Source organism: Podarcis bocagei (genome assembly GCF_964188305.1).
Source record: "Podarcis bocagei genome assembly, chromosome: 6".
Taxonomy (NCBI): Eukaryota; Metazoa; Chordata; class Lepidosauria; order Squamata; family Lacertidae; genus Podarcis; species Podarcis bocagei.
The window spans coordinates 101,780,445-101,806,829 of record NC_138130.1 but is presented as its reverse complement, the minus strand read 5'-3'; the positions used below and the strand labels follow the sequence as shown (position 1 = coordinate 101,806,829).

The following is a 26,385-nucleotide window of genomic DNA, read 5'->3' as shown; positions in this document are numbered from 1 at the left end:
CTTTGTCCCATGTTAAGCTTTTTTTTGTTAATAGCTGAGATCTGCCCCACTGCACTCCTATCCGAGAATATCTCTTTTATTTTCCATATCATATTCATTTTACTGGAGTTAGTTTTGGACATAATTTGGTTGGCTGAATAGTGAGGTGCTTTTTTAGTAGCCTTGATTTTGAGGCTGAAGATAAACGTGGGTTTGAAAGCAAGTGATCTTGACCAGGCTGCTTCTTTGATGCCTAATGAACTTTCCACCAAAGTTTATTTCCACCTCCCACCTCCCAGACATTTTTTTGTTTTGCAGGGTCTTCTATGATACTGCTTTTATATGGGAATTTGGGAAGCTGCTACTGGGCTGTCACCAACTGGTCAAAGTCTTTTTGAAAATAAGTTTTAAAAAAATACTGGCAAGGTTCTCCTGCTTTTAACAGTTGTATAAGAAATTCCGCAGCTGATGCTTTTCCCAGTGTGGAGATTCAGTCATGAGGAAAGTTTTTTTGGCTATATGGGGAAATAAGCTGGTAAGGCCACAACTAAAAGGCATCAAACTGCTCAAGATGGTTCATGTCAGATGCTGCCTGGTTTTGAAGAAAGACGGAGGGAGAGAGCAAAATCCAGAGGGATTCCGGGGAGCGTCCCGGGATTGGGAGAGGCAGCCCATCTTCTGGGGAAGAGAATCAGTGTAGCACCAGTGGAGAAGGGGGGCAGATGGGGCAAGCGGCGAGGCGGTCCCATGACTCCTTGCCGGGGACCAGCGGGGAGAGTAGGGGTCCTCCGCTGCCTACGCCCTCCTTGCGCAGAAGGCTTTCGCGCAGAGAGAGTAGGAGGAGACTAGGCATCAAAGAGCTTCTTTGCTGGAAGAAGTTTAAGAAACGCCCACTGACAGATTCTGCCAGCGATTGAGACAGCCACGGGAGAGTGGCTGTCCGGACAGAAAAGGTTCACTTAGGCAACCCAGCCAGGTGTTTGCACCGGCTTACGCACGAGCAACGCCTAGAACCACTACACTCTGCTTCATGCTTTTGCTGTTATCTACACTGTTAGGTAAATTTAACCAATCGCTCTTCACAGGGCCATGTCTTGCAGCAAGTTATGGGCGTGTTTTCACCTCTTCCTTTGTTGTTTGCTGTTTTAGAGTTGTGGAATGCTGTGAAGACTTCCCTGGCCCCACAGTCATAGACGAAATACGTTTGGAACTATTTTCAGCTGAAGGATATCTTTCATCTATAAAAGGTACCAAACTTTATCCTTACGGCCTCAACAGACTTCATCTTTGCTCGGAATTTCAACCAGTTTTTCCTTCAGATCCTAAACCACACAATAGAACGTATATCTGCTGAGAAGGGCCTTGTAAAACTCTGGTATTAACTGGGCACTTTGCAGAGATTTTGAGATTATAATATGCAATAAGATTAAAACATTTTAAGAACCTAAGAAGAGACGGACTGATGTCCAAGCCTGTCTAGTTCAGCTTCCTATTTTCATGGTTCTCAACCAGGTGCCTACAAGGCAAGTCGGACAGGACAGCTCTTTTGCCACTTGTGACTCTCAGCAACTGATATTCAGATGCATACTGTCTCCAAAAGTGGTTATAGAACGTAACCAGCATGGCTAGTAGCCATCAATAGCCCTCTCTTCCATGATTTTTTTCTTAAAAATATAAAGTGATGTAGAAACGAAATGAAAAACAGTAACAATCTTCTTTTAAAGCCATCTAAGTTGGTGGCACTGTGGTCTAAACCACTGACTCTAGGGCTTGCTGATCGGAAGGTCGGCAGTTCGAATCCCCACAGTGGGGTGTGCTCCCGTTGCTCGGTCCCTGCTCCTGCCAACCTAGCAGTTCGAAAGCACACCAGTGCAAGTAGATAAGTAGGTACTGCTCTGGCAGGAAGGTAAACGGCATTTCTGTGCACTGCTCTGGTTCGCCAGAAGCGGCTTAATCATGCTGGCCACATGACCCAGAAATACTGTCTGTGGACAAACGCTGGCTCCCTCGGCCAGTAAAGTGAGATGAGCGCCGCAACCCCAGAGTCGTTCACGACTGGACTTAACTGTCAGGGGTCTTTTACCTTTACCTTTATGTTGGTGGCCAGCAGTGCCCCCAGTAGGAGTGAGTTCCATAGTTTGGACTATGTACTGCTCAAATAAGTACTTTATTTTATCTTGTCTTGAATATTTCAACATGCAGCTTCCTTGAATGTCCACGAGTCCTGTTGTTAAGAGAAAGGAAGAAAAACTCTGTCTGTTTATTTCAGGATTTTGAAAAATGAGGGTTATATAAAAACACAAAAATACATAACATAGTGACAAACAAACAAAAATAGCCCACCCCCATTTTAAAAGGCCACAGATTGTTTAATTATCCAAAGGCCTGGCAGAAGAGAAATGTTTTTGCCTAGCACCTAAATATATTTCACTTCTTGGTTCTTTTGTGAAGCTCAGGAGACCATTCTCTGTGAATTTGAGATTTTGAATCTGTGAACTGAATTGAGCGTCGTTATCTTTCTACGGTTGGAGAAGACCTCTTGCCCAGGGATGGGCCTGTTGTAGATCTTTTGCTCAGCAGCTCACAGATGCAACGGAGACAGCCTTCATGTTGAGAAGGAATTGTCTACATTGTGTTTAAAGGTAAAGGGACCCCTGACCGTTAGGTCCAGTTGCGGACAACTCTGGGGTTGCGGCACTCATCTCACTTTACTGGCCGAGGGAGCCGGCATACAGCTTCCGGGTCATGTGGCCAGCATGACCAAGCCGCTTCTGGCGAACCAGAGCAGCGCACGGAAACGCCACTACATTGTGTTTAGGAAACATAAAAGAGAAGATGGCCTAGGCTGGTGGGTGACTTGGCATGAAATAAATAAATGGGTTAGGATCACAAAGTGAACCAGGGGAAGCTGGCAGAGGGTCTTCTCGGTAGTGGCGCCCGCCCTGTGGAACACCCTCCCATCAGATATCAAAGAGATTAAACAACTACCTGACATTTAGAAGACATCTGAAGGCAGCCCTGTTCAGGGCAGTTTTTAATGTGTGACATTTTAATGTATTTTTAATCTTTGTTGGAAGCAGCCCAGAGTGGCTGGGGAGGCCCAGCCAAATGTGTGGGGTATAAATAATAAATTATTATTAGTAGTATTATTTATTTGGAAAAGATCAGGAAGCCAGTGGAGCAGCAGCTAGACCACTGGTCTCTACTGGGGGATTTTGACACTTGCTGCTAGGCAGATGGTTGAACATCGTATCCTAGAACTTCATGTATGGGAGAAGTAGGGGACCAGTGTTCCTCCAGACATTGCTGGACTCCAGTTTCTATGAGCCTCTGCCAACATATCCAGTGATCCGGGATTAACGGGAGCTGTGGTCCAGCCATGTCTGGAGGGCCACAGGTTTCCCACCCCTGATTCATGGCTTTCTGGTGCCCAGGCTTTTCTCTTTAGCTCTGCAGGGAAAATGACTTCAGCTTAGCTCATCTGTTTGCTCTTCAGATCTTGCTCCTGAGCCTCTGTAGATCACATGATTTGGTAGCTACTGCTCAGCGTGAAACCAAACCCTCTGAAGCAGCACCGTCCTTTCTCTATGTGGCTTTTGAGCAATTTGCTTTGTGTTTTTTTCTTCTCTTTTGAAAACGAAACATTTGAAGCATAAGATTGTCTGATGGGTTTTGGCAAGGATTGGGAGAAGAGCGCGGTCAGTCCAAAACTTGAGTACATAAATATCTTCTCAAATCTAGTGCAGAATGAAGGATGCCGAGAGACCTTATTGAATAGAGCCTGGTGGGTGACCAGCTTAGTGATTTCCTATTTCCTGGAAAAGTGCAGCAGGCTTCTCAGCAGTGGGAAATCTTTAAGTGGCTGGGATGAGATTAGAACAAGAGGTTTGCTCGCTTGTACCTGCTTTTTCATGGTGCCTTCCCACTGAGCATGTCCTACATAGTTCTGCCTTCAAAAGCCTGGCTGGAAGTAGCAGCTCTTTATTTCTGATGTATAATTTACTGTGTTTTTCCTGGCGCGCCAGCCTTGTTTGTATTGGTAAGTGTGTGTTCTCTGCGTACAGCCTGCTGACAATTTTGTAGGCTGAACATGCTGTGCTTGAATATACCTGGGTCTTTGTGAAGTGCTTTTGAATCACAAAGTTGAGTTAATAAGCTGGGTCGTCTTAGCCCGTAAACGCTTCCTGTTTCCATTGGCCTTACTTTTGTTAAATAGATACCAAAGTTGCAAGTCTGGTTTCCTTCAGGATAGTCCCATGGACATCATATGACAGCGCTATCTTGGTTAAAAAGGGGGGGGGGGAAAACCCCACGAATTCTCTAAAATAAAATCCAAAGCCAGCCTCAGAACAAGGTTTTGGGGCTCCTTATAGCTTGTCATTCTTGTTTTGTGGCGTCTTTTAATGCCAGGCTGTCATGAAATCTGAAAGTTTCTGAGCCACTACAAATTATTGTGATTAAGTGCCTCCTCCAGACATGCCCCATAAATGCTGTGGGTCAAAGAAACAAGCCTTTGTTATTTAGTAAGAGGCAAATTAAGATTTCAGCTTTCTTGGCAAGTCCTAATTTAAATTTTAGACAGCTTACGTGGGAGAGCCACTGAGATGCGTTGCCTGAGAAAGACAAGCAAATGCGGCAGTGCCTGTGAGAGATGAGCGAATGCTGAAGCTTGAGTCAAGGGTGGGGAACCTTGTCCCATCTGAGGGGCACATTCCTTTCCAAGGAAGCTTCTGGGGGCCGTATGCCTATAGTGGGCAGAGGCAAAAAGTTGGTAGGGGCTGTGATTTGTACAGTAGACTGTATTGCAGCCATGCGTAATTCAGGTTTCTACACCCGCCCACCTCTTTTCATCAAGGCAAGCAAGAACCACTATCACGTTATGAGAATACATTCTTGCCTGGCAAAAGCACCTGAAGATGTGGAAAATGACCTTTGTGGCCTCAGGATACTTCCAAGGCCTGACTAGAGAGGCCTGCATTTGGCCCCTAGGCCTGAGGTTTTCCACTGCTGTATCAGTAAATAAACCTCCTGTCTGGGAGCAAAACAGTAGAGCGGGCAGGAAAGACTTTTGGAATGTTCTTGGCATCTTCTGTGGATTTTTAGATTGCTCTTTAGGGCCACGTTTTGACCTGGGTTCGCATTCCCATCACTAAGTGCTTTGGAGGCAGGTGCAGGTAGGTAAAGGTAAAGGACCCCTGGCTGGTTAGGTCCAGTCAATGGCGACTATGGGGTTGCAGTGCTCGTCTCGCTTTCAGGCTGAGGGAGCCGGTGTTTGTCCACAGACAGCTTTCCTGGCCGTGTGGCCTGCAGGACTAAACCACTTCTGGCGCAACGGGACACCGTGACGGAAGCCAGAGCGCACGGAAATGCCATTTACCTTCCTGCTGCAGCAGTACCTATTTATCTACTTGCACTGGCATGCTTTCAAACTGCTAGGTTGGCAGGAGCTGGGACAGAGTCATGGGAGCTCACCCCATCACTGGGATTTGAACCACCAAACCTCTGATTGGCAAGCCCAAGAGGCTCAGTGGTTTAGACCACAGCTCCACCCACGCTGTGCATGCTCACGCAGGCAGACACAGCACCTAACTTACTCCCACGTTGGAGAAGGCAGGATAAACTAAATACTCTCTCATAATGTATTTTTTTTTTTTAATAGGTAAGACACTAAGGGATATAAAACAGGAATCATCTCCAGACTGACCTCTGTGGGGAATTGTGTTCTTCCTGATCCTTTTATCAGGAAATGCTGGGGATTGAACCTACATGCAAAGCTTTGCCATTGACTCATGGTCCAGCCAAGAAGGCTTATGGCCTCCACACACACACACACACACACACACACACACACACACACCATGCAACAGCACATCCATCTTTTATTCCACAGGGAAATGAGGCCAATCCCTGCTTTTGGGTTTGAGTACTCCTGTCACATATCTGTGAGCACACCCCCCCCCCATTTTTTAGCTATACGTGTAAAGAATTTTAGGTATCCGCCTTAATGTGTGCAGCAACCTTAACGATTTGTGTTAGGATATTTTGGGAGGTGTGTGAAAGAGACAGAGCAGGTAAACTGTTTAAGCTCAGGGTGGATCAGAATACGCTTTGCTCAAAAGTGGACTTTGAGGGGAGGCTTAAGAAGAGAGAAAGGAAGGCTGCTGTAAAGAGACTGGAATTAAAGGCCGAGACAACGGGAGGAATCTGAAGTAAGCAAGAAGGGATGTAAGGGGAAGGAAGGGACACAGAGGGGGAGAGGCTTAAAAGTAAGCTGATGGGGAATGACACGATCATAGCAGGAGCAGCAGAGAAGTGAGCTCAGAGGCATTCTGTATGGATTAGAGATGTGGGAAAGGCAGGGGGGAAGACCAGGCAGAGAGGATGTTGCAGTGGCAGAGTCAAGAAGAAGTCTGAGTGAGGAAAAGGATCCAGCAACATGAGCAGATTTCCGAGAAAGTTTGGGCTGGAGGAAACGTTTCAGATCTCTGGGTTCCAACAAGAACTTGTAAGATGCTAGGAAGGAAGAAGGCATTTAGGGCCCTTATAAGGCCCAGGCCCTTATTTGGAACAAACTTTTGGGGAAGTGTGGGAAGTGTTCTGCCATTGCTTCCCTGTTCCAGGTGGTTAATGTGCTTTAAAATGTCCTCAAGCAGTCGGTGGCAATTTAAATTTTTATTCCTTTCCCCCCTTTTTTCCTTTGTTGGGGGTGGGTGGGTGGGATGGATAGTTGGTTGGGGATTAATTTTAGTATAATTGTTCTGTTCCTTTTTGTTGTTGTTGTTTTATTGGTTCTGTATAGTTTGTGTTTTGTTTTTAAGGGGCGGGATCAGGGCTGCCTGGGAGTGGCTCCCCAGCCAACACGATGGCTGGGACAAGTTCCACAGGGGGGGGAAGCACTGGGACATCCGATCTCGGTGATCATGGGCAAGAGGCGGAGTTACGCTAAGACCAGACCATGTCATTACCGAGGAGGCAGGTTTAGTCGTTGTTTGAAGACTATCCCTGCCTCGGGGTCTGGCCTTGACCGGATGGATACTGGAATCAACAGGGGAAACCCACATGACCTGAAAGTGTTGCTGTGCAATGCCAGGTCAATGATGAATAAAACCACTGCCATCCATGACCTGATTGTGGATGAAGGATTTGACCTGGCATGTGTGACAGAGACCTGGTTGGAGGAAGCAGACGGGCCTGTCCTTGCCGCTGCTTTCCCACCAGGTTTCTCTTACGCACAGCAACCCAGGTCATATGGGCGGGGAGGGGGGGTTGCAGTGATTTTTAGGAAGTCACTAGCTTGCACCAGGCGTCCTACTGGGAAGATCCAGTTCTCTGAGTGCATGTTCTGGAAGTTGGGCAATAGGGGCAGTACAGGATTCCTTTTGGTGTACCGACCTCCCCGCTGCACCAAGGATTCCCTGTCCGAGCTGCTTCAGGGCGTGGCGGATTTTCTCCTGGAGACACCTAGTTTGGTTGTCCTAGGGGATTTTAACATCCATGCCGACACGACCTTACAAGGGGCTGCTCGGGACTTCGTGGAAAGCATGGCCTCCATGGGGCTGTCCCTGAATAAGTTTGGCCCAACTCATAGTCATGGACATGCCTTAGACCTGGTGTTCACCTCTAGTGACGTGGGTGATCTGACACTAAGTAAAAGTGAAACAAAAGAAGTGCCATGGTCAGATCACTTCCTGGTTCAACTGGACTTCTCCGCGACCCTTCCCCTCTGCAGGAGGTGGGACCAATTCGGATGGTCCGCCCCCGCCACTTAATGGATCCAAATGGTTTCCAGAGAGTGGTTGGGGATCCTTTAGCCCATGTTGATGGCCTTTCAGCTGATTCCCTGGTGGCCTGCTGGAATGCGGAGTTAACCAGGGCTATCGACTGTCTGGCTCCGAAGCGCCCTCTCCGATTGCATGGAGCCCGGACAGCCCCGTGGTTTTCTTCGGAGCTGAGGGCGATGAAACAATCGCTGAGACGGCTAGAGCGTCGGTGGCAGAAAACTCACTCCGAATCTGACCGGACACAGGTTAGAGCTCAACGTCGAGCCTACCAAGTGGCGATAGCAACGGCGAAGAAGACTTTCTTCACTGCCTCTATTGCATCTGCAGGAAATAGTAGCAGGAGACTCTTTCAGGTGGTTCGCAATTTAACGGAACCACCTTTACCACCGGGGCCTTGTAAAGACCCCAAGATCTCCTGCAATGATTTTGCTAAGTTTTTTGCAGATAAAATCACTCATATTCGGAAGGAGCTAGACACCACCATGGGAGCAGGGCCGGGGCGGGAGAGTGCTAGAGCTCTGTCTGGTCAAGTTGCATGGAATCAATTTCAATCCGTTACCCCCGAGGATGTGGACAGGCTGCTTGGACGCGTGAAACCAACCACCTGTCTCCTTGATCCTTGCCCATCCTGGCTAATAAAAGCAAGCCGGGAAGGGCTGGGCGATGGGCTCTGCGGGGTGGTGAATGCTTCCCTCTGTGAGGGAACATTCCCAGATCCGCTGAAAGAGGCGGTCATTAAACCGCTTCTTAAAAAACCATCTTTAGACCCGGCCAGTATGGCCAACTATCGCCCAGTCTCAAATCTTCCACTCTTGGGCAAGGTGATTGAGCGCGTGGTTGCTGAACAACTCCAGGCACGCCTGGAGGATGCGGACCATTTGGATCCCTTCCAATCGGGATTCAGGCCTCACCATGGGACTGAAACTGCCTTGGTCGCGCTGGTTGATGATCTCCGGCGAGCTAGGGACAAAGGTGAGAGTTGTTTCCTGGTTCTGCTGGATCTCTCAGCGGCCTTTGATACAATCGACCATAACATCCGTCTGGACCGTCTAGAGGGGCTGGGAGCTGGGGGCACTGTCATACAGTGGTTTCGCTCCTTCCTCCTGGGCCGTGTTCAGAAAGTGGTGGTGGGGGATGAGTGTTCAGACCCCTGGGCCCTCACTTCTGGGGTGCCTCAGGGTTCCGTCCTCTCCCCCATGCTATTTAACATCTATATGAAGCCGCTGGGAGAGATCATCAGGGGGTTTGGACTGGGTGTCCATCAATATGCAGATGATACCCAGCTCTACCTCTCTTTCAAATCAGAACCAGTGAAGGCGGTGAAGGTCCTGTGTGAGTGCCTGGAGGCGGTTGGAGGATGGATGGCGGCTAATGGATTGAAGTTGAATCCTGACAAGACAGAAGTACTGTTTTTGGGGGACAGGGGCGGGCTGGTGTGGAGGACTCCCTGGTCCTGAATAGGGTAACTGTGCCCCTGAAGGACCAGGTGCGCAGCCTGGGAGTCATTTTGGAGTCACAGCTGTCCATGGAGGCACAGGTCAATTGTGTGTCCAGGGCAGCTGTCTACCAACTCCACCTGGTATGCAGGCTGAGACCCTACCTGCCCGCGGACTGCCAGAGTGGTGCATGCTCTAGTTATCTCCCGCTTGGACTACTGCAATGCGCTCTACGTGGGGCTACCTTTGAAGGTGACTCGGAAACTACAACTAATCCAGAATGCGGCAGCTAGACTGGTGACTGGGGGCGGCCGCCGAGACCACATAACACCGGTCTTGAAAGACCTACATTGGCTCCCAGTACGTTTCTGAGCACAATTCAAAGTGCTGGTGTTGACCTTTAAAGCCCTAAACAGCCTCGGCCCAGTATACCTGAAGGAGCGTCTCCACCCCCATCGTTCTGGCCGGACGCTGAGGTCCATCGCCCAGGGCCTTCTGGCGGTTCCCTCATTGCGAGAAGCAAAGCTACAGGGAACCAGACAGAGGGCCTTCTCGGTAGTGGCACCCGCCCTGTGGAACGCCCTCCCATCAGATGTCAAAGCGATAAATAACTACCTGACATTTAGAAGACATCTTAAGGCAGCCCTGTTCAGGGAAGTTTTTTATCTGTGATATTTTACTGTATTTTTGGATCTATGGAAGCCGCCCAGAGTGGCTGGGGAAACCCAGCCAGATGGGCGGGGTACAAATAATTTATTATTATTATTATTAATTATTATTATTATTATTATTATTATTATTATTATTATTATTATTAAACCGGTTCAGGGCAGAAGGAAGATCTGTGGTATGGTATGAATGGTGCCAGTACTAAAGGAATACCATTGCTTATGGTTGAATACTACAACAAAATGAAGAGATGCATTCTTTCTAAATTGCCCTTCTTCAGAAAGTGCCCAGGGCAATGCACATCAAACTTATGAACAAAGCATAATAAAACAGCACTAAAATGCATGCATGCATTCTATCTGTATTAGATCAGTTAAAACAGAAATACATACAGTGATAAATAAGAAGTGTATTCCTCACCAGCAAACTGCAAAATCATGGGCAGCTGTTGTCAGTCGGTGCCTGCTACCCAACAGTACCTAGTCATTTCCAACTGATTCCCTTCCAGCTAAATGAGCCCAGTCTTGCCAACCTTCAAACTCAATTGTCCAATGGCTCTGGAAGTCCATCTGTCTCAGGCCCACACCTCTTAACTCAAGTTAGTTGGAGAGACTGAGCTTGGGGTACCCTGTACATGCACAGCAAGGATTATTTCCATTCCCCTTTAACCACTGGATGTAAAACAAGAGGTTTAGTGCTAAACCAGAAAAGTATCTAGAAGAGCTGATTTTCATGAGACTCAGTTCAGTGGAGTTTCGTGGCGCATGTCTTAGTAGATCAGGAACATTCTGAAATTTTCTAACCATTATGCATTCCATATAGTAGATGAGATAGTCTTTGAAATTCCTCTCTATTTTTAAGCCTTAGGGCTTTTCAGTGTAATTTCCACTGTCAGTTCAACATTCTTAATTGTTGTGGCTCCTAGGTAGGAATATTGGGGTTTTTTGTAGACCTTTTCTTCAGTCTCCTAACAAAGTAGCTATTGGAATTTTGCCAGGTTGTTAGCCCCAAGTATCTTAGATTTCACGTGTAAGAAGGAATGGCACTGTCAGATTTGTTTAATCCCTATTTTTAGCAGACAAAGAAATTAGTTCTGTCTAGACTCTAGGGCTCTAAAGTTGCAGCTTTTAAGGAGTGCCATAATTTGGGGAATCCCCTCTCCTCATTCTCTCTTTTGTAAAGGGGCTTTGAGCTGACAAACCTGTTCTGGCTGTATTAAGGCTCTGTATCTTACATATTTAATAAGAATAATTTATTCTGCCTTTCCAGGTAGCAAAGCTGCTTTTAAGGCCACTAACAACATACCAGTGTTTCAACATTCAAACGACTAAACAGGTGCTTACATATGCACACACTCCAGCATGGCAGATAATTAAAACATCAGAGCTGTCGTAAAATACCAGTATTAATAAAAAACATTGAACAAAGTTATCTTCTTTTAGAAGGAAGGAGCCAAATGCACATGGCGCTGTAGAGAACCTAAGAATGTCTTGTTCCATTCTAAACAACTATGAGGTTTTCAACCTTTCTTTTGCCCATAATGCTAAAGTACATAGGATGATGCCTTATACCAGGGGTCAGCAAACCTTTTCAGCAGGGAGCCGGTCCACTGTCCCTTAGACCTTGTGGGGGGCCGGACTGTATTTGGGGGGGAAATGAATGAATTTCTATGCCCCAGAAATAACCCAGAGATGCATTTTAAATAAAATCACACATTCTGCTCATGTAAAAACACCAGCCAGCCCCCCAAAATACCCCGGAGATGCATTTTCAATAAAAGCACACATTCTACTTATGTAAAAATGCACTGATTCCCGGACCGTCCGCAGGCCGGATTTAGAAGGGGATTGGGCTGGATCCGGCCCCCGGGCCTTAGTTTGCCTACCCATGCCTTACACTGAGTCAGACCATTGGCCCTCCTAGCTCAGCATTGTTTACATTGAGTGGCAGCGGTTCCCTAAGGTTTCAGAGAGATGCCTTTCCCAGTCTTCCTGGGAGATGTTGGCGATTGGACCTAGGACCCTCAGTCAGCTGCACAGCAAGCTGCTGTATAGTGATGGCATTGCAGGCAGCTGCAGTTTGTGTGTCAATGCCACAGCTATGCTATTGGAGCTGCTTTCGTGGTTTCCCCCACTTGAGCTCCATCTTGACAGGAGGGTGGTGAGGACGGGGGAATTTATCATGCAAGTGGTTCTAGCTATGTAGTTCTGGAATTTGTGGAGCTCCGGTGGCGCTGTGGGTTAAACCACAGAGCCTAGGACTTGCCGATCAGAAGGTTGGCTGTTCGAATCCCCGCGAGGGGGTGAGCTCCCGTTGCTCGGTCCCTGCTCCTTCCCACCTAGCAGTTCGAAAGCACGTCAAAGTGCAAGTAGATAAATACTTTTTAATACTGCAAGCTGCTCTGGCATGAAGGTAAATGGCGTTTCCATGCGCTGCTCTGGTTCGCCAGAAGCGGCTTAGTCATGCTGGCCACATGACCCGGAAGCTGTACGCTGGCTCCCTCGGCCAATAAAGCGAGATGAGTGCTGCAACCCCAGAGTTGGTCACGACTGGACCTAACGGTCAGGGGTCCCTTTACCTTTAACTGCATGAGATCTCAGCCGAGAAAGCTGCTCCTGTTCATCTGGAGGCCAAAAACCCCAGTGACCTCAATCCCAAGGTGAAAGGCAACTCTGGGATCGCCTACAGCAGGGGTCAGCAAGGTTTACTTCGCCTGGGCTGGTTCACTCCAGCGGAGATCGCTCCGTGGGCCGGATCTCATCTGCACAGAAGCGATTTCTGGCATCTGCGCAGATGCGATTTCTGGTGCCGTGGAAGTGAGTCCCCTGCGTCAGTTTAACACAGCAGGGACTCGCCGAGCAGGCGGGTCGGTTCAGGGGCGGCTTGTGGGCCATTTAAACAACCCCCGTGGGCCGCAGGTTGCCGACCCCTGACCTACACAGTCAGGATACAGACAGGCTCTTCTGCTGAGTTTTTTCTCCGAAAGCTTCTCCCAACACCCATCTTTCCATAGCAAATTATTTCAAACGATGTAAGAGGACCGAGCTTGTTGCTCCCTGTTCTGCTCAGTTGGAGTGGAAGAGCAAGGTTCTGTTTCCGCTCTTTCTGTGCAGCTTTTGCAGACACTAGGGAAGCCTGGCTAGTCTGCCGGCTGAGTGCAATGCATCCCTGAAGTGTTTGACTCCTGTTGCTGTGACTTTTGGTATTAAAGTCAGAAGGGAGAGGGGCAGAGTCTGTGGGTGTCAGTGCCTCAGCACCTACTTGCCAACCTCTATGCTTACCAAAGGGGCAGAGAGGGAGAAAGCACAGCTGGCTGCCGGCCCAAGAGTCCTGCTGTGTTTCCTGATTGGGAAGCTCAACAGGCTACATCTAGTGTTTGCCAGGGGAGCTGTAGCCGGCCCGTGTTGAGCTGTATACCTGGCTACAAATGCTTCAAGAGCACTGCTAGATGTGCTTCAAGGTTCCAGCTTCCTGTGTCCAATGGTGTGTGCTCAGATGATTATTATTTTATTTACTGCTCGTCCTTCACTGCAAGGCCCCAGGGCTGCTTGCAGTATTAAAAAGAAGTTCAAAACACATCCACAAGCATATTGGCTGTGATTCCTGGAAGACCTGCTTCCCTGCCTTGCTGGCCTTTTCCCACCTGGCCTTGCAGAGTAGGGCCCTGACTGACTCCAGCTACAAAAGCTGAGGCTTCTGAACAGACTCTTCCTGTTCTATTGCATAAGGGTTTTTTTTTGTTGGGGAGGGGTTATTGCTGTTATTGATATAAATTGATATTCATCCATTGATGTTTGATTTGATGATTTAATTCGTCAGTTTACGATACCTTTATTTTGTACCTTAGTTATGATTTATGTGCGTTCAGTTTGGTTGTGTACTTTTTGATGTTTTATTATTCACGACTAATTGTCGTGTTTGAAATGGGCATATTTTTTCATGTCGTCAGCCTCCCTTAGCTCCCTTAGCGTAGTTTTAACTGTGGAAAGGAGGCATACAGATAAGATTACGTACATGTGTAAAAACAAGATGCATCCTATCAGCCCACAAGCAGCTCACAAAGGCAGCAACCACCTCCTTTTTGTCTGGCAGCAACTGGTATCCAATCTCAGGCTCAAGGTAGGATGTCCTGTGGTGGCTTGAGCCTTGCAGGGCATGTGCCATATCTGTGGTGCCGGTGGAAGCCCCTATGGAGCGGTCTGCGTTGGGGTTGGTGATGGTTCCAGAGTCCTAGCCCAGAAGGTGGACCAGCCCATTTTACCAATTCCTTGAACTCGTTGCTTTGGTCCTCAAAGCCCAACTGATGCAATGCAACCTCTCGGAAGGAAAGTGTTGGGGGTGTTTCTCCCTTGGCATCTTATATCCGTTCCGTTGTCTGCTGCCGGGTTGCCCTTGGGTTGAGCATTCGCTTCCTCCCGGGCTTGTGTCTCGTGTCATGTCAGCGCAACATCCTTGGCGTTCCTTTTCCCTTTCAGCTCCGTGAAGGAACGACCAAGCTGTTCTCCTCAACGTCGCGTTTCCTTCCAGAGAACCTCGCTGTAATTCAGTTATGAATCATTGCTTTATTTGTCATGTCAAGCTCCAGGAGGATGCTTTAAGTGCTTCTAGTCGGCAGTAATTTGAGGCACTCTGCCAAGCCGTGTTCAGCTGTTGTCAGGCCTGGCAGTGGCTGCAGCTGATATGGTGATAAAAACACATTCTGACTACAGATGAGTTTGGTTGCTGCGTGCTCTGCTCTGTTCTTTTTTCCTTTTTCTTTTTGCATGTGGCAGGCAATAAGTGCTAATTAACAGGCATATGAATTGGTGCGGCTTATCCTCTGGGATTATGGAAATGCTGGGAGCTGGGAGAATGATAGCCCTGTGCTTTTTATAAAATGGCATAAAAATGATTGTTTCCCCCCAGTGTTATTTCCTTCATGTAACTCTTTTCTTTCAGCCGAAAAAGTTGTCAGCATAATGTATGTCTCTGGAGCATTTAGTTTTCAAAAGTATTCAGAGAGAAAGAGAGCTTATTTAAAGCATTTTTACCTCGCTCTTCAGCTTACAGAATGGTCTCAAGAGTTATAATAATAATAATAATAATAATAATAATAATAATAATAATAATAAAAAAAAAAAAATTATTTATACCCTGCCCTTCCCGGTTCAAAAACCGGGCTCAGAGCGGCTAACAACAAATTTAAAACACTTAATTGTAAAAGCAGCATAAAATACAGTATAAAAACAAGAATAACAATAAAATTCAAAATTCAAAAATCAGTTTAGGGGAAATAAGCATTAGATAATCCCCAGGGCTAGCTGGCTGAATTGGTCCTACTTGGGCCAGCGAGGAGGACATAGGAGAATTAGCTGTGGGGTCTCAGAGTGGGTGATCTTCATAAAAGGGGAGGGGGAGGGAAGAGAAGGGAAATAAAAGATCAGGCTGAATTCAAATTAAAGGCCAGGCGGAACAGCTCTGTCTTCCAGGCTCAACAGAAGGAGGTTAAATCCTGCAGGGCCCTGGTCTTGTGGGACAGAGCATTCCACCAGGTTGGAGCCATCACTGAAAAGGTCCTGGCCCTGGTGGAGGATAGTCTGACTCCCTCAGGGCCCAGGACCTCTGAACTATGGGTATTCATGGACCTTAAGGTCCTCTGCGGGGCATACCAGGAGAGGCGGTCCCCTAAGCCACAAAGGGCTTTAAAGGTCAAGACCAGCACCTTGAACCTGACCCGATACTCCACCGGGAGCCAGTGCAGAGTTGCAGTCAAAAGGACCCTACACAAAAGAAGGAAAAGGGATTGTGAGGGAGGAGGAAAACAGAAAACTATTTCTTAGTTGCAGAGTTAAGAACATGAGAAGAGTCTGCTGGATCAGGCCAGTGGCCCATCTAGTCCAGCATTGTGATCTCACAGTCGCCAACCAGATGCCTGCAGGAAGCTTGCAAGCAGGACCCGAAAATAAGAGCACTCTCTCCTCCTGGGGCTTCTAGCAACTGGTATTCAGAAGTATTGACAGCCCTGTGGAATGGCTGCTGTAGATGGAGCCTGATAGAGCTGACCTTTCAGCTGAGTGAATGGAGACGCCCTGCAGTCCCGTATCACTCGCTTTCCTAGAGCTTCATGGAGCAGCTGCTGTAGATAATTTCTTTCCAAGAAAGCAGCTGAGCACAATTTAAGGGAGATTTCAGGGCGCTTAAACAAAGAAAAAAACTCACCTGCAAGTTTGTCTGTGAACCTCCAGATGCTATGCTTAGGTGACAAGCCCCCTCTGAATTTGCTGGCCAGAACGATTGCCTTCAGTTTGGCGTTTAAAGGGCAAGTTGTTCAGAAAAGAACAGCCGTTCTCATGGGGCCTAACATTTTACTTGGAAAGAAATAATCTCATTACTACACCAATATCTGTGTTTGCGCAGTGTAAAATTAGATGATTATTCTTTTGTGCTGTGTCCTTGTAATTTGGTTCTGCCGTCTTAATTTCAAAATAATAAAATTTTAAACAGGCCAGCTATTTTTATTTATACTTCATATAGGCTAGAGGATGGTAACACTTCTTAAATGCACGCTATAATAAAAGAGTAAGGAAGTGGGCTGCAAGGGTTTATGCAGATGGTAGAGGTCTTTTGGCAGCAACTATATGTGATTTGTATAAACTTCACAACCTTAAAGATGTGTTAGCAAACAGCAGGCGTGGCAATTGACTTCTTACTTTAAAGAGCTTGGGAAGCCCACTGCCCCGACAAGTGTCTTGCACAAAGGTTGTCTCACTGATCTTTGTGGCTAATTATCAACGTACAGTAGGTTAAACCACAGAGCCTAGGACTTGCCAATCAGAAGGTGGGCGGTTCGAATCCCCGTGACGGGGTGAGCTCCCGTTGCTCGGTCCCTGCTCCTGCCAACCTAGCAGTTTGAAAGCATGGCAAAGTGCAAGTAGATAAATAAGTACCGCTCCAGCAGGAAGGTAAACAACGTTTCCGTGCGCTGCTCTGGTTCTCCAGAAGCGGCTTAGTCATGCTGGCCACATGACCCGGAAGCTGTACGCCGGCTCCCTCGGCCAATAAAGCGAGATGAGTGCCGCAACCCCAGAGTCGGTCACGACTGGACCTCATGGTCAGGGGTCCCTTTACCTTTTTATCAACGTACAAATGGCAGACCAACCTGAATCTAGGCCTGGATAGATTTCAGGTTGGGGGTGGGGCTTGAAGGTCCTATGCTGTTGATATTTGCACCCAGCCTGGCTGATACAGAAGCCATGTGGTGATTCTAGGCCACACACCCTTATCCTCTCCTGTGCCTGAAATGTTCTCCAGCTGCTTTATACTGTGTAAAAGGCTGGATCCCAGCCTCAAACTCCCAGTTGCAAGCGCCGAGCTCCCTGGCACAGCAAGATGGGCACCCAGCCTAAAAAGGTAAAGGTAAAGGACCCCTGGATGGTAAAGTCCAGTCAAAGGTGATTATGGGGTTGTAGCGCTCCTCTCGCTTTCAGGCCGAGGGAGCCGGTGTTTGTCCACAGACAGATTTCTGGGTCATGTGGCCAGCAGGACTAAACCGCTTCAGGAGCAACGGGACACTGTGACGGAAGCCAGAGTGCACGGAAACGCCGTTTACCTTCCCGCCAGAGTGGTACCTATTTATCTACTTGCACTGGTGTGCTTTCGAACTGCTAGGTTGGCGGGAGCAGGGACCGAGCAACGGGAGCTCACTTCGAACTGCCGACCTTCTGATCGGCAAGCCCAAGAGGCTCAGCGGTTTAGACCACAGCGCCACCTGCGTCCCTAACACAGCCTAACTGTCTTGTGTTGTGGGATGTAACCAGATTCACACTGAGGGCCAGGCTGGATGTGATAGAGCAGCCCCGTTTCTTCATGAATGTGCCCGATTCATGCGTAGAACAGGGTGAGGGTGAAGTCTTACTCAAGCCTCAAAAGGGGTCCCCCTGCCTTGCTTTCCTTTGCTCCCTCAACCTCAGGCTCTTTCTTTCAGCCTGGATCTGATACCTGAACGGAAGCTAAGCCTAGAGCAGAAATGATCTGTAGCAGCAAATCATAAGGAATCGAAAGTGGAGTGGAAAGACAGAGCTGTCCTGATGCGACCCTTTTGATGCTGCAGCAAGATTCCCTCATTTCATATGCAAATAGGGCAGATACAGGGCTTTTTTTCTGCTGGAACTCACCAGAATTGAGTTTCGGCACCTCTCAGGTGGGTGCCATTGCTGTTATAAGAGAACATGGTGGGTTCTGGCACCATTTTTTCTAAAAAACCAGCACTGGGCAGATGTATTCATAAGGTGATGCAGTAACAACAACAACAACAACAACAACTTATTTATACCCCGCCCATCTGGCTGGGTTTCCCCAGCCACTCTGGGCGGCTTCCAACAAAATATTAAAATACAATAGTCTATTAAACATTAAAAGCTTCCCTAAACAGGGCTGCCTTTAGATGTCTTCTAAAAGTCTGGTAGTTGTCCTTCTCTTTGACATCTGGTGGGAGGGCGTTCCACAGGGCGGGCGCCACCACCCAGAAGGCCCTCTGCCTGGTTCCCTGTAACTTGGCTTCTCACAGCGAGGGAACCGCCAGTTGCCCCATCATCCCTAATACATTGTCCCTTAGCCTTCTGTTGCATTGAAACTGCCCACTGGCAATTCTCTGGGGATTTGACACTGCATTTAGCGGGCATTAAGGGCATGTGCAAACAGCATACAGTAGTTACAGAGAGCCAGTGTGGTGTAGTGCTTAAGAGCGGTAGATTCGTAATCTGGGGAACCGGGTTCGCATCTCCGCTCCTCCACATGCAGCTGCTGGGTGACCTTGGGCCAGTCACACTTCTCTGAAGTCTCTCAGCCCCACTCACCTCACAGATACAGGTAGGTAGCCGTGTTGGTCTGCCATAGTCAGTATCTGAAGAAGTGTGCATGCACACGAAAGCTCATACCAAGAACTAACTTAGTTGGTCTTTAAGGTGCTACTGGAAGGAATTTTTTTATTTCACCTCACAGAGTGTTTGTTGTGGGGGAGGAAGGGAAAGGAGAATGTTAGCCGCTTTGAGACTCCTTCGGGTAGTGATAAAGCGGGATATCAAATCCAAATCCAAACGCTTCAGGTTACAGACTCCGCTAACCCAGAAATAGTACCTCGGGTTAAGAACTTTGCTTCCGGATGAGAACAAAAATCGTGCGGTGGCGGCGGGAGGCCCCATTAGCTAAAGTGGTGCTTCAGGTTAAGAACAGTTTCAGGTTAAGAACGGACCTCCAGAACGAATTAAGTTCTTAACCAGTGATACCACTGTATTTACTTTGAACTACGCAGGTGGCGCTGTGGGTTAAACCACAGAGCCTAGGACTTGCCAATCAGAAGGTCGGCAGCTTCAATCCCTGCGACATAGTGAGCTCCCATTGCTCGGTCCCTGCTCCTGCCAACCTAGCAGTTCGAAAGCATGCCAGTGCAAGTAGATAAATAGGTACCGCTCCGGCGGGAAGGTAAACGGCATATCCGTGTGCTGCTCTGGTTCGCCAGAAGTGGCTTGGTCATGCTGGCCACATGACCCGGAAGCTGTTCGCCGGCTCCCTCATCCAATAAAGCGAGATGAGCACCGCAACCCTAGAGTTGGTCACGACTGGACCTAATGGTCAGGGGTCCCTTTACCTTTACTCATATAGTTAACAAATCAGTCATCACCCGTGCACCCAAAATATAATGGATTAGTTCGGACTTGGAGGATACATAATTTATAAACCTGCCTTGTTTCATGAAATATGAGCTATTCTTCTCCTGATTACCTCATCAGATCTCCTTAAGCTTTGGGGTGTGTGTGTGTGTGTGTGTGTGTGTGTGTGTGTGTGATGCGCCATGTCTAAATGACACAGATGCTGCTTATACAACCACTCTGTTTTGCTGTATCTGCTGTTAGTGGAACAAGAACACTGCTGAATGGTTGAGAATTCTGCAGTATCATCACACTATTGCTTGTGCAGTTCTAAAGAGATCTCTTTTCCTTCTCTCCATTTATCTGTTTAACAAAATTTATGTATCACTGGATTGTAAGAGCAACGGTCACATGCAAGTAGAACGTAAGTGTGTCGGGGGGATGCTTGGATTGTAGTTACTGGGAAGTGGTATATGAATTGTTTAAATACATAAAACAATAAATACATTTCATTTAAACAATAAATACATTTTATTTTTTAAAAAATCTTATCTCAAAGTGATTTTTGCGTAGACCCACACATAATCTGCTAGTGCTGTTGTTGTTGAATGCAGGTTCCTTTTTTCCACAGCTGGAATGTTCTTCGAAAAAAGTGATTGCAATTAAGCCTTGCATTAGTTTTGCCCAAAGCGTTAATAGCACTGGCTTTGTGTGTCTGCCTGAGTTGTCAATGACCATGTTTATTTTATTTTGGTCTTTTTTGGGGGAGGAGTGCTCGCTTCCATATTAGGAGAGCTCATATTGTTGCTTTTGCTTGCGTAAAGGATTGTCTGGTGTCAATTAATGTTTCTCAGATTACAGCTTTGCACATTTGTTCCTGTCCAGCAGCAACTGATGGGCCTGATAGATATATATCTCTACTTTCCTGAGCGCTAGTCAGGCAAATGCTCAATTTCACAGAGAGGTGTTTTTTTTTAATGAAGTTTTTGCAATGTTGGTTGAAGAGGAGATAATGTCTAAGTAGAATGAAATAAAGAATATATGTGGGGGGGAACTGACATTTCCCCCTCTAGCACCAGAACTCCATCTCTTATTAGCAGCCTGCAACCAGCATGGCTGGTGGTCAAGGAAAATGGGATTGTAGACCAGGTGCATTCACAGGGCACCAAGTGGATTATCTCTAGCTCATCTTGCCTCTAAAGTAAAAGTAAAGGGACCCCTGACCATGAGGTCCAGTCGTGGCCGACTCTGGGGTTGTGGCGCTCATCTCGCTTTACTGGCCGAGGGAGCCGGGGTACAGCTTCCGGGTCATGTGGCCAGTATGACAAAGGCGCTTCTGGCAAACCAGAGCAGCACACGGAAACGCCGTTTACCTTCCCGCCGGAGTGGTACCTATTTATCTTGCACTTATGACGTGCTTTCGAACTGCTAGGTGGGCAGGAGCTGGGACCGAGCAACAGGAGCTCACCCCGTTGTGGGGATTCGAACTGCCAACTTTCTGAACGGCAAGTCCTAGGCTCTGTGGTTTAACCCACAGCGCCACCCGCGTCCCCATCTTGCCTCTAGTGAGAAACAAATTTAAAAATTTAAAACTCTACACGAAAACAGCATCTGATACAGCTAAAATACACATTTTTGAATATTTTAATTTTATTAAGGTGATTTCAGTTAAAAGAAATAAAGTGATACAGAAAAAAGAACGAAAAGTGAGAGGGAGAAAAACAACAACAAAGATACGTATTAAAGCAAAAAAATGCAAAAAGAGAGAGCAATATTCCCATACATTCTTGTATAAATTGGTATAGTGTTATTGTCCTAGTGCTTATGTAAATGTTAATAGCCCTACTACATTTTGTATAAATTCATTCAATTGTTATCATATTTATCCATACAGAGTCTGTAAGCAGTCTGTTCATAAATTGCCAGTGATGTCATACCGTCAGTCCATCGATTGAAGGGTATCATATTTATTTTTCCAATTCCTCAATATCAGTCTCTTGGCGGCCACCATTAGGGCACAGAAAATCCATTTCCATTATCCCGTTGATAATTTCTGATACACTGGAAGGGCAGGCGTGCAGGCGCTGAAGCCGGTCTCTCAGTGTGTGGTTTCGTAGCAGCGGCGTTCTGTCCGGCAGGAACCGCTTGGCATTTCCCATTTTTAATTTGGAGAGGCAGGATGGAAATGATGCACATAGGGAGTATTGCTTGCACCTGTAATGACCCCCCCCATCGCCCCTGAAAACCCTCTTCTCCATTTCACTGCCTGCAAATTGGGTGGTGAAATTGGGACATTTTTCTTCAGCCACATGTGTCTGACATCCTGTGAGCAGCTTGGGAGGGCCAGTTTTTTTTTTGCCCTGGATGAAGCCTCCAGAAGGGTGCTATGGAGGCTCCTAGCCTGTGTATGTGTGTCTACACAAATGTGCATGGGTGTGTGTGTACCAAACTGGGTCTTGGAAAGAAAGCCTAGTTTCAACCCTGCAATTTGGAGTAGAAAAACCTCAAAAACAAAAATGTGAAATAAATAGCAAAAACAAAAGCACCAAACTTCATCCGTTTGACTTCTGAAATGTTCGAAAACCAAGGCGCAGCTTCTGATTGGTGCGGGCACCCCGGAAACAATAGCTGACAGCCGCATCGGATGTTCAGCTTCCAAAAATTGTTTGAAAACTGGAACCCTACTTGTGGGTTTTCGGAGTTTGAGAACCAAAGCGTTTGAGAACCAAGGCGTTTCAGAACAAGATACCACGGTATATTGCTTTCCCTCAGACTCTGTAAGTCAACCTTCCCCAACCCAGTGACTTCCAGGTGTTTAGGACTGCAGCTGTATAGCTGACTAGAGCTGATGGGGAGCTGCAGTCCCTTAATTTAATGTAGGAGGGCACCAGCTTGCAGAAGGCAGGGGTGGTCATGCAAACCCATGTCCCTCTTTCAAATCCTGACCCGTGAATTCCACTTGGCTGGCTTTGAGCAATCCAGGAAGCTTCTGCCTCAAGTCTCCTGCCTGCAGTGTGTACATGACAACAATGACAACAATTTTATTATTTATACCCCACCCATCTGGCTGGGTTTCCCCAGCCATGCTGGGCAGCTTCCAGCACATACAAAACATAAAAAATGCTGGTGATGATGGTGACATTTCAGGGCTATTACGATGCTTGCTAAAAGAATTTACAGCAGTACTGATAACTATAGTATACATTGCACCTGATGCGAACATCAATGAGGCAATGGGTCTTCTGCATGATGCCATCAGCAGACAACAAGGCATGCGGGGATTTCAGCCAGGCAGATTTGAAAGTGGTCCTACCTAAATTCTATCAACACATAAAGTGTGCAACCAGGGGAGAAAGGACTCTGGACAGGCTGTATACAAATGTCAAACAGGCCTATAAGGCCGAACCACTGGCACATCTGGGCCAATCTGATCATGTGTCCCTGCTCCTGACTCCTGAATATATTCCATTGAGGAAACGGACTCCAGCTATAAAGAGGGATATTACAATATGGCCAGCTGAAGCATCCCAACAACTACAAGACTGTTTTCATGACACCGATTGGGAGGTATTCGCCCAACAGGATGTAGAGACTCATACTGAGCAAGTGTTGGACTATATTAGGTTCTGCACTGAAAATGTAACACGGAGGCGCCGGATAAAGATCTACCCAAACAGGAAGCCCTGGATGACAAGGGAGGTTCAGGGGTTGCTAAAGGCAAGAAATACTGCTTTCAGAAGTGGAAATAAGTCTTTGTACAGCTTAGCTAGAGCGGATTTAAAGAGAGGTATCCGGGTAGCAAAGGAGGCGTATAGACAGCGGCTGGAGAATCATCTACAAAGTAACAACACCAGGCAGGTGTGGCAAGGTGTACAAGAATTAACAGGGTATAAATCCAAGGATTCCCTGGCAGACGAGGGAGGGGCATCCCTCGCAGAGGATTTGAATGCCTTTTTTGCCCGTTTTGAAGTAACATCTGTAGCAACACCTGCTGAGGCCTTACCACCACCACCACCACTCCCTGTGAAGGCCTTGCCACCATCACCATCATCAGTGCAAAGGAATGTAGTAGTCTCTGTGGAAAAAGAAGAGATGAGGAAGGTGTTGAAGGGAATCAACCCAAGGAAGGCCACAGGGCCAGATGGGGTAGCTGGAAGGGTATTGAGAGACTGTGCAGATCAACTAGCAGGAGTTTTCACTGGGATCTTAAATCGATCCCTAGCCCAGGCTATTGTTCCATCCTGCCTAAAGTCCTCTACTATCGTTCCAATAGCAAAAAAATCTAACCCGGAAGATCTGAATGACTTTCGTCCAGTAGCACTCACACCTATAATCATGAAGTGCTTTGAAAAGCTGGTACGAAATTATGTCATTGCCTGCCTACCAGAGGGACTGGACACATTCCAATTTGCTTATAAAACGAAAAGATCGACAGAGGATGCTGTGGCGATTGCCCTCCATGCCGTTCTTGCACATTTGGAGCAGCGGGGGGGTTATGCCAGACTGCTTTTTTTAGATTTCAGCTCGGCATTTAATACCATTCTACCACAACGTCTGATGTCTAAACTGGAAGATCTGGGGCTTCCGTTATCACTTTGTGGGTGGATATTGGACTTTTTGTCAGACCGCCCCCAGAGGGTTCGGTTGGGCCCTTATACCTCTAGTATGCTTAGGACTAACACAGGAACACCACAGGGATGCGTACTCAGTCCGCTCCTTTATATTCTCTACACGTACGATTGTGTCGCTGCTCACCCTAGTAATAGGGTTGTCAAATTTGCAGATGACACAACCGTGATTGGGCTCATCTCTGAAAGGGAGGGTGAAACGGACTATAGAGATGAGGTGGAGCGGCTGACAGAGTGGTGCAGAGCTAACAACTTGCTCATAAATACAAGGAAGACAAAGGAGCTTGTGGTGGACTTCAGGAGACAGAAGAGCAATGTCCAGCCACTTTTGATTGATGGGGTCTGTGTGGAGAGGGTAACAACGTTCAGATTTTTGGGCATTGAATTACAAGAGGATCTGTCCTGGAGTGTCAACACAAGGGGGCTTGTGAAGAAGGCGCAGCAGAGACTGTACTTTTTGAGAATTCTAAGGAAAAACCATCTTCCGCAGAAACTGCTGCTTGCCTTCTATCACTGTGCCATTGAGAGCGTGCTCACTTATGGCTTATGTGTGTGGTACGGAAGCTGTACTACCCGGGACAGGTTGGGGTTGTGCAGAGTTGTTAAGGCAGCAGAGAGCATTGTTGGCTGCCCACTCTCCACCTTAGAGCAGATTTATGCCACAAGGTGCCATAGGAAGGCACTGGACATAGTAAAAGATCCATCGCATCCTGGTCACTGTCTCTTCGAGCTCCTGCCGTCGGGACGGAGATACAGGACGATGAAGACAAGAACAAGCCGTCTTAAGAACAGCTTCTTCCCCAGAGCGATCTCGGCCCTGAATGGGAAGCCTGGACTTTGAAAGTCATCTAATCTTCCTTGCTGTTTTATACTGTATTGTTTTAATTAGTGTTTTTATAGTTGATTTGATTTTGTGTGGAGTGCCCTACCTGGGTGGATGGAGCAGCCAAGTAATTTCGTTGTCCCCGAGAGGGGGCAATGACAATAAAGATATTATTATTATTATTATTATTATTATTATTATTATTTATTAAAATAACAATTCTACACATAGATAATATTCAGGAATCGTACAGTGTACAATGTACTGTACAGCAACTGATTTTATAATGAAATGATTTTAGAATGTTGTATCATTTTACTGTTGTTAGGCACTCTGAGCCCGGCTTCGGCTGGGGAGGGCAGGATATAAATAACATTTTTTTATTATTATTATTATTATTATTATTATTATTATTATTAGTTATTTAGGTTCTTAATAAAAATTATTTTAAGCCCTTTGAACATTGGAATGGGTTATACTAATGCTAAGTAAATGATGGAAGTGTGTTGAATTACTTCTTCCATTCCATTAAGTCATCTCAAGTCTCACAGGTTACAATATTTTTCTCCTGGTTGTTAAAGAAGAGGTTTCGATCCCTGTTGGAGTAGCTGAAACTGCTAGCTCTATAGCAATTCAAAATAATTAGACCAGCCTCTGGCTCTTTAGTTTTGAAGTACAGAAATAACTTAGAAGGTTTTCTTACCTCATTTCTTTGAGTCTGTAGCACATCAAGGTGAAGGGTTTCAAGGTGGTGGTTTTTCCTCCGCAAGCATGAAATCAGCTGTGATTGTTCTCCTTTAGGAAATGTGCCCATTCCAATGAACATTGCCTGTTTGCTGAATATTCCCAATTTTTGGCAAATGCTTTTTGTTGAGATCAATCAATATTCAGCTGTGAAATCTTTCCACCTGTTTTAACAAGGCTTTAATGCTTCTTTAATTAAAGGACACAATGATGTGGGAGATGAACATCTCAAGAAATTCTCCCCTTTTCATCTTTTAAAAAGCAGGTGTTTATTGATATTTATTTATGTGTAGAATTGGCAGCCTTCCAAACTTCTCAAGACATATTGATGTTCCTTACCGACATAAGCAGGTTTTCATAAAAAAAGATAAATTGTGAGACAGTTGCCCTATATTTGTCTTGTATATGAGCAAATTCCCCACCTCAAACTGGTGTTCAGGTAAAGCAAAGCATTAATCAGAACATTAATAATAATAATAATAATAATAATAATAATAATAATAATAATAATAATAGTAAATATAGCAGAATAAAATACAGAAACACAAGAACAGTAAATCTTTTAAACAGACTCTCAAACAATAAAACTGTCCGTACAAGCTCTAAAAACAAGGAAACAATTTCATCAGATGTAAAAGTGAGCTTTCACAAATGACTGGGTCACAACTCAGGGAAAGCCTTCCTTAAGCAAACATGTCT

At 46.5% G+C, this 26,385-nt stretch overlaps 1 protein-coding gene and 1 long non-coding RNA gene across 6 annotated transcripts in view; one reads left to right on the top strand and one right to left on the bottom strand.

Moving 5' to 3' along the window:
- The window catches only part of FAM168A (family with sequence similarity 168 member A), a 168,934-nt gene that overhangs the window by 30,999 nt on the left and 111,550 nt on the right, over positions 1-26,385 (top strand). For all 5 annotated transcript variants that reach the window (XM_081197463.1, XM_081197460.1, XM_081197464.1 and 2 more), the window contains exon 2: positions 1,129-1,226. The gene's annotated coding sequence lies outside the window, so the exon portion shown is untranslated. The remainder of the gene's footprint in view (positions 1-1,128; positions 1,227-26,385) is intronic.
- Positions 1-26,385, bottom strand: part of LOC308588853 — a 271,876-nt gene that overhangs the window by 206,097 nt on the left and 39,394 nt on the right. The gene's annotated exons all lie outside the window — the stretch shown is intronic.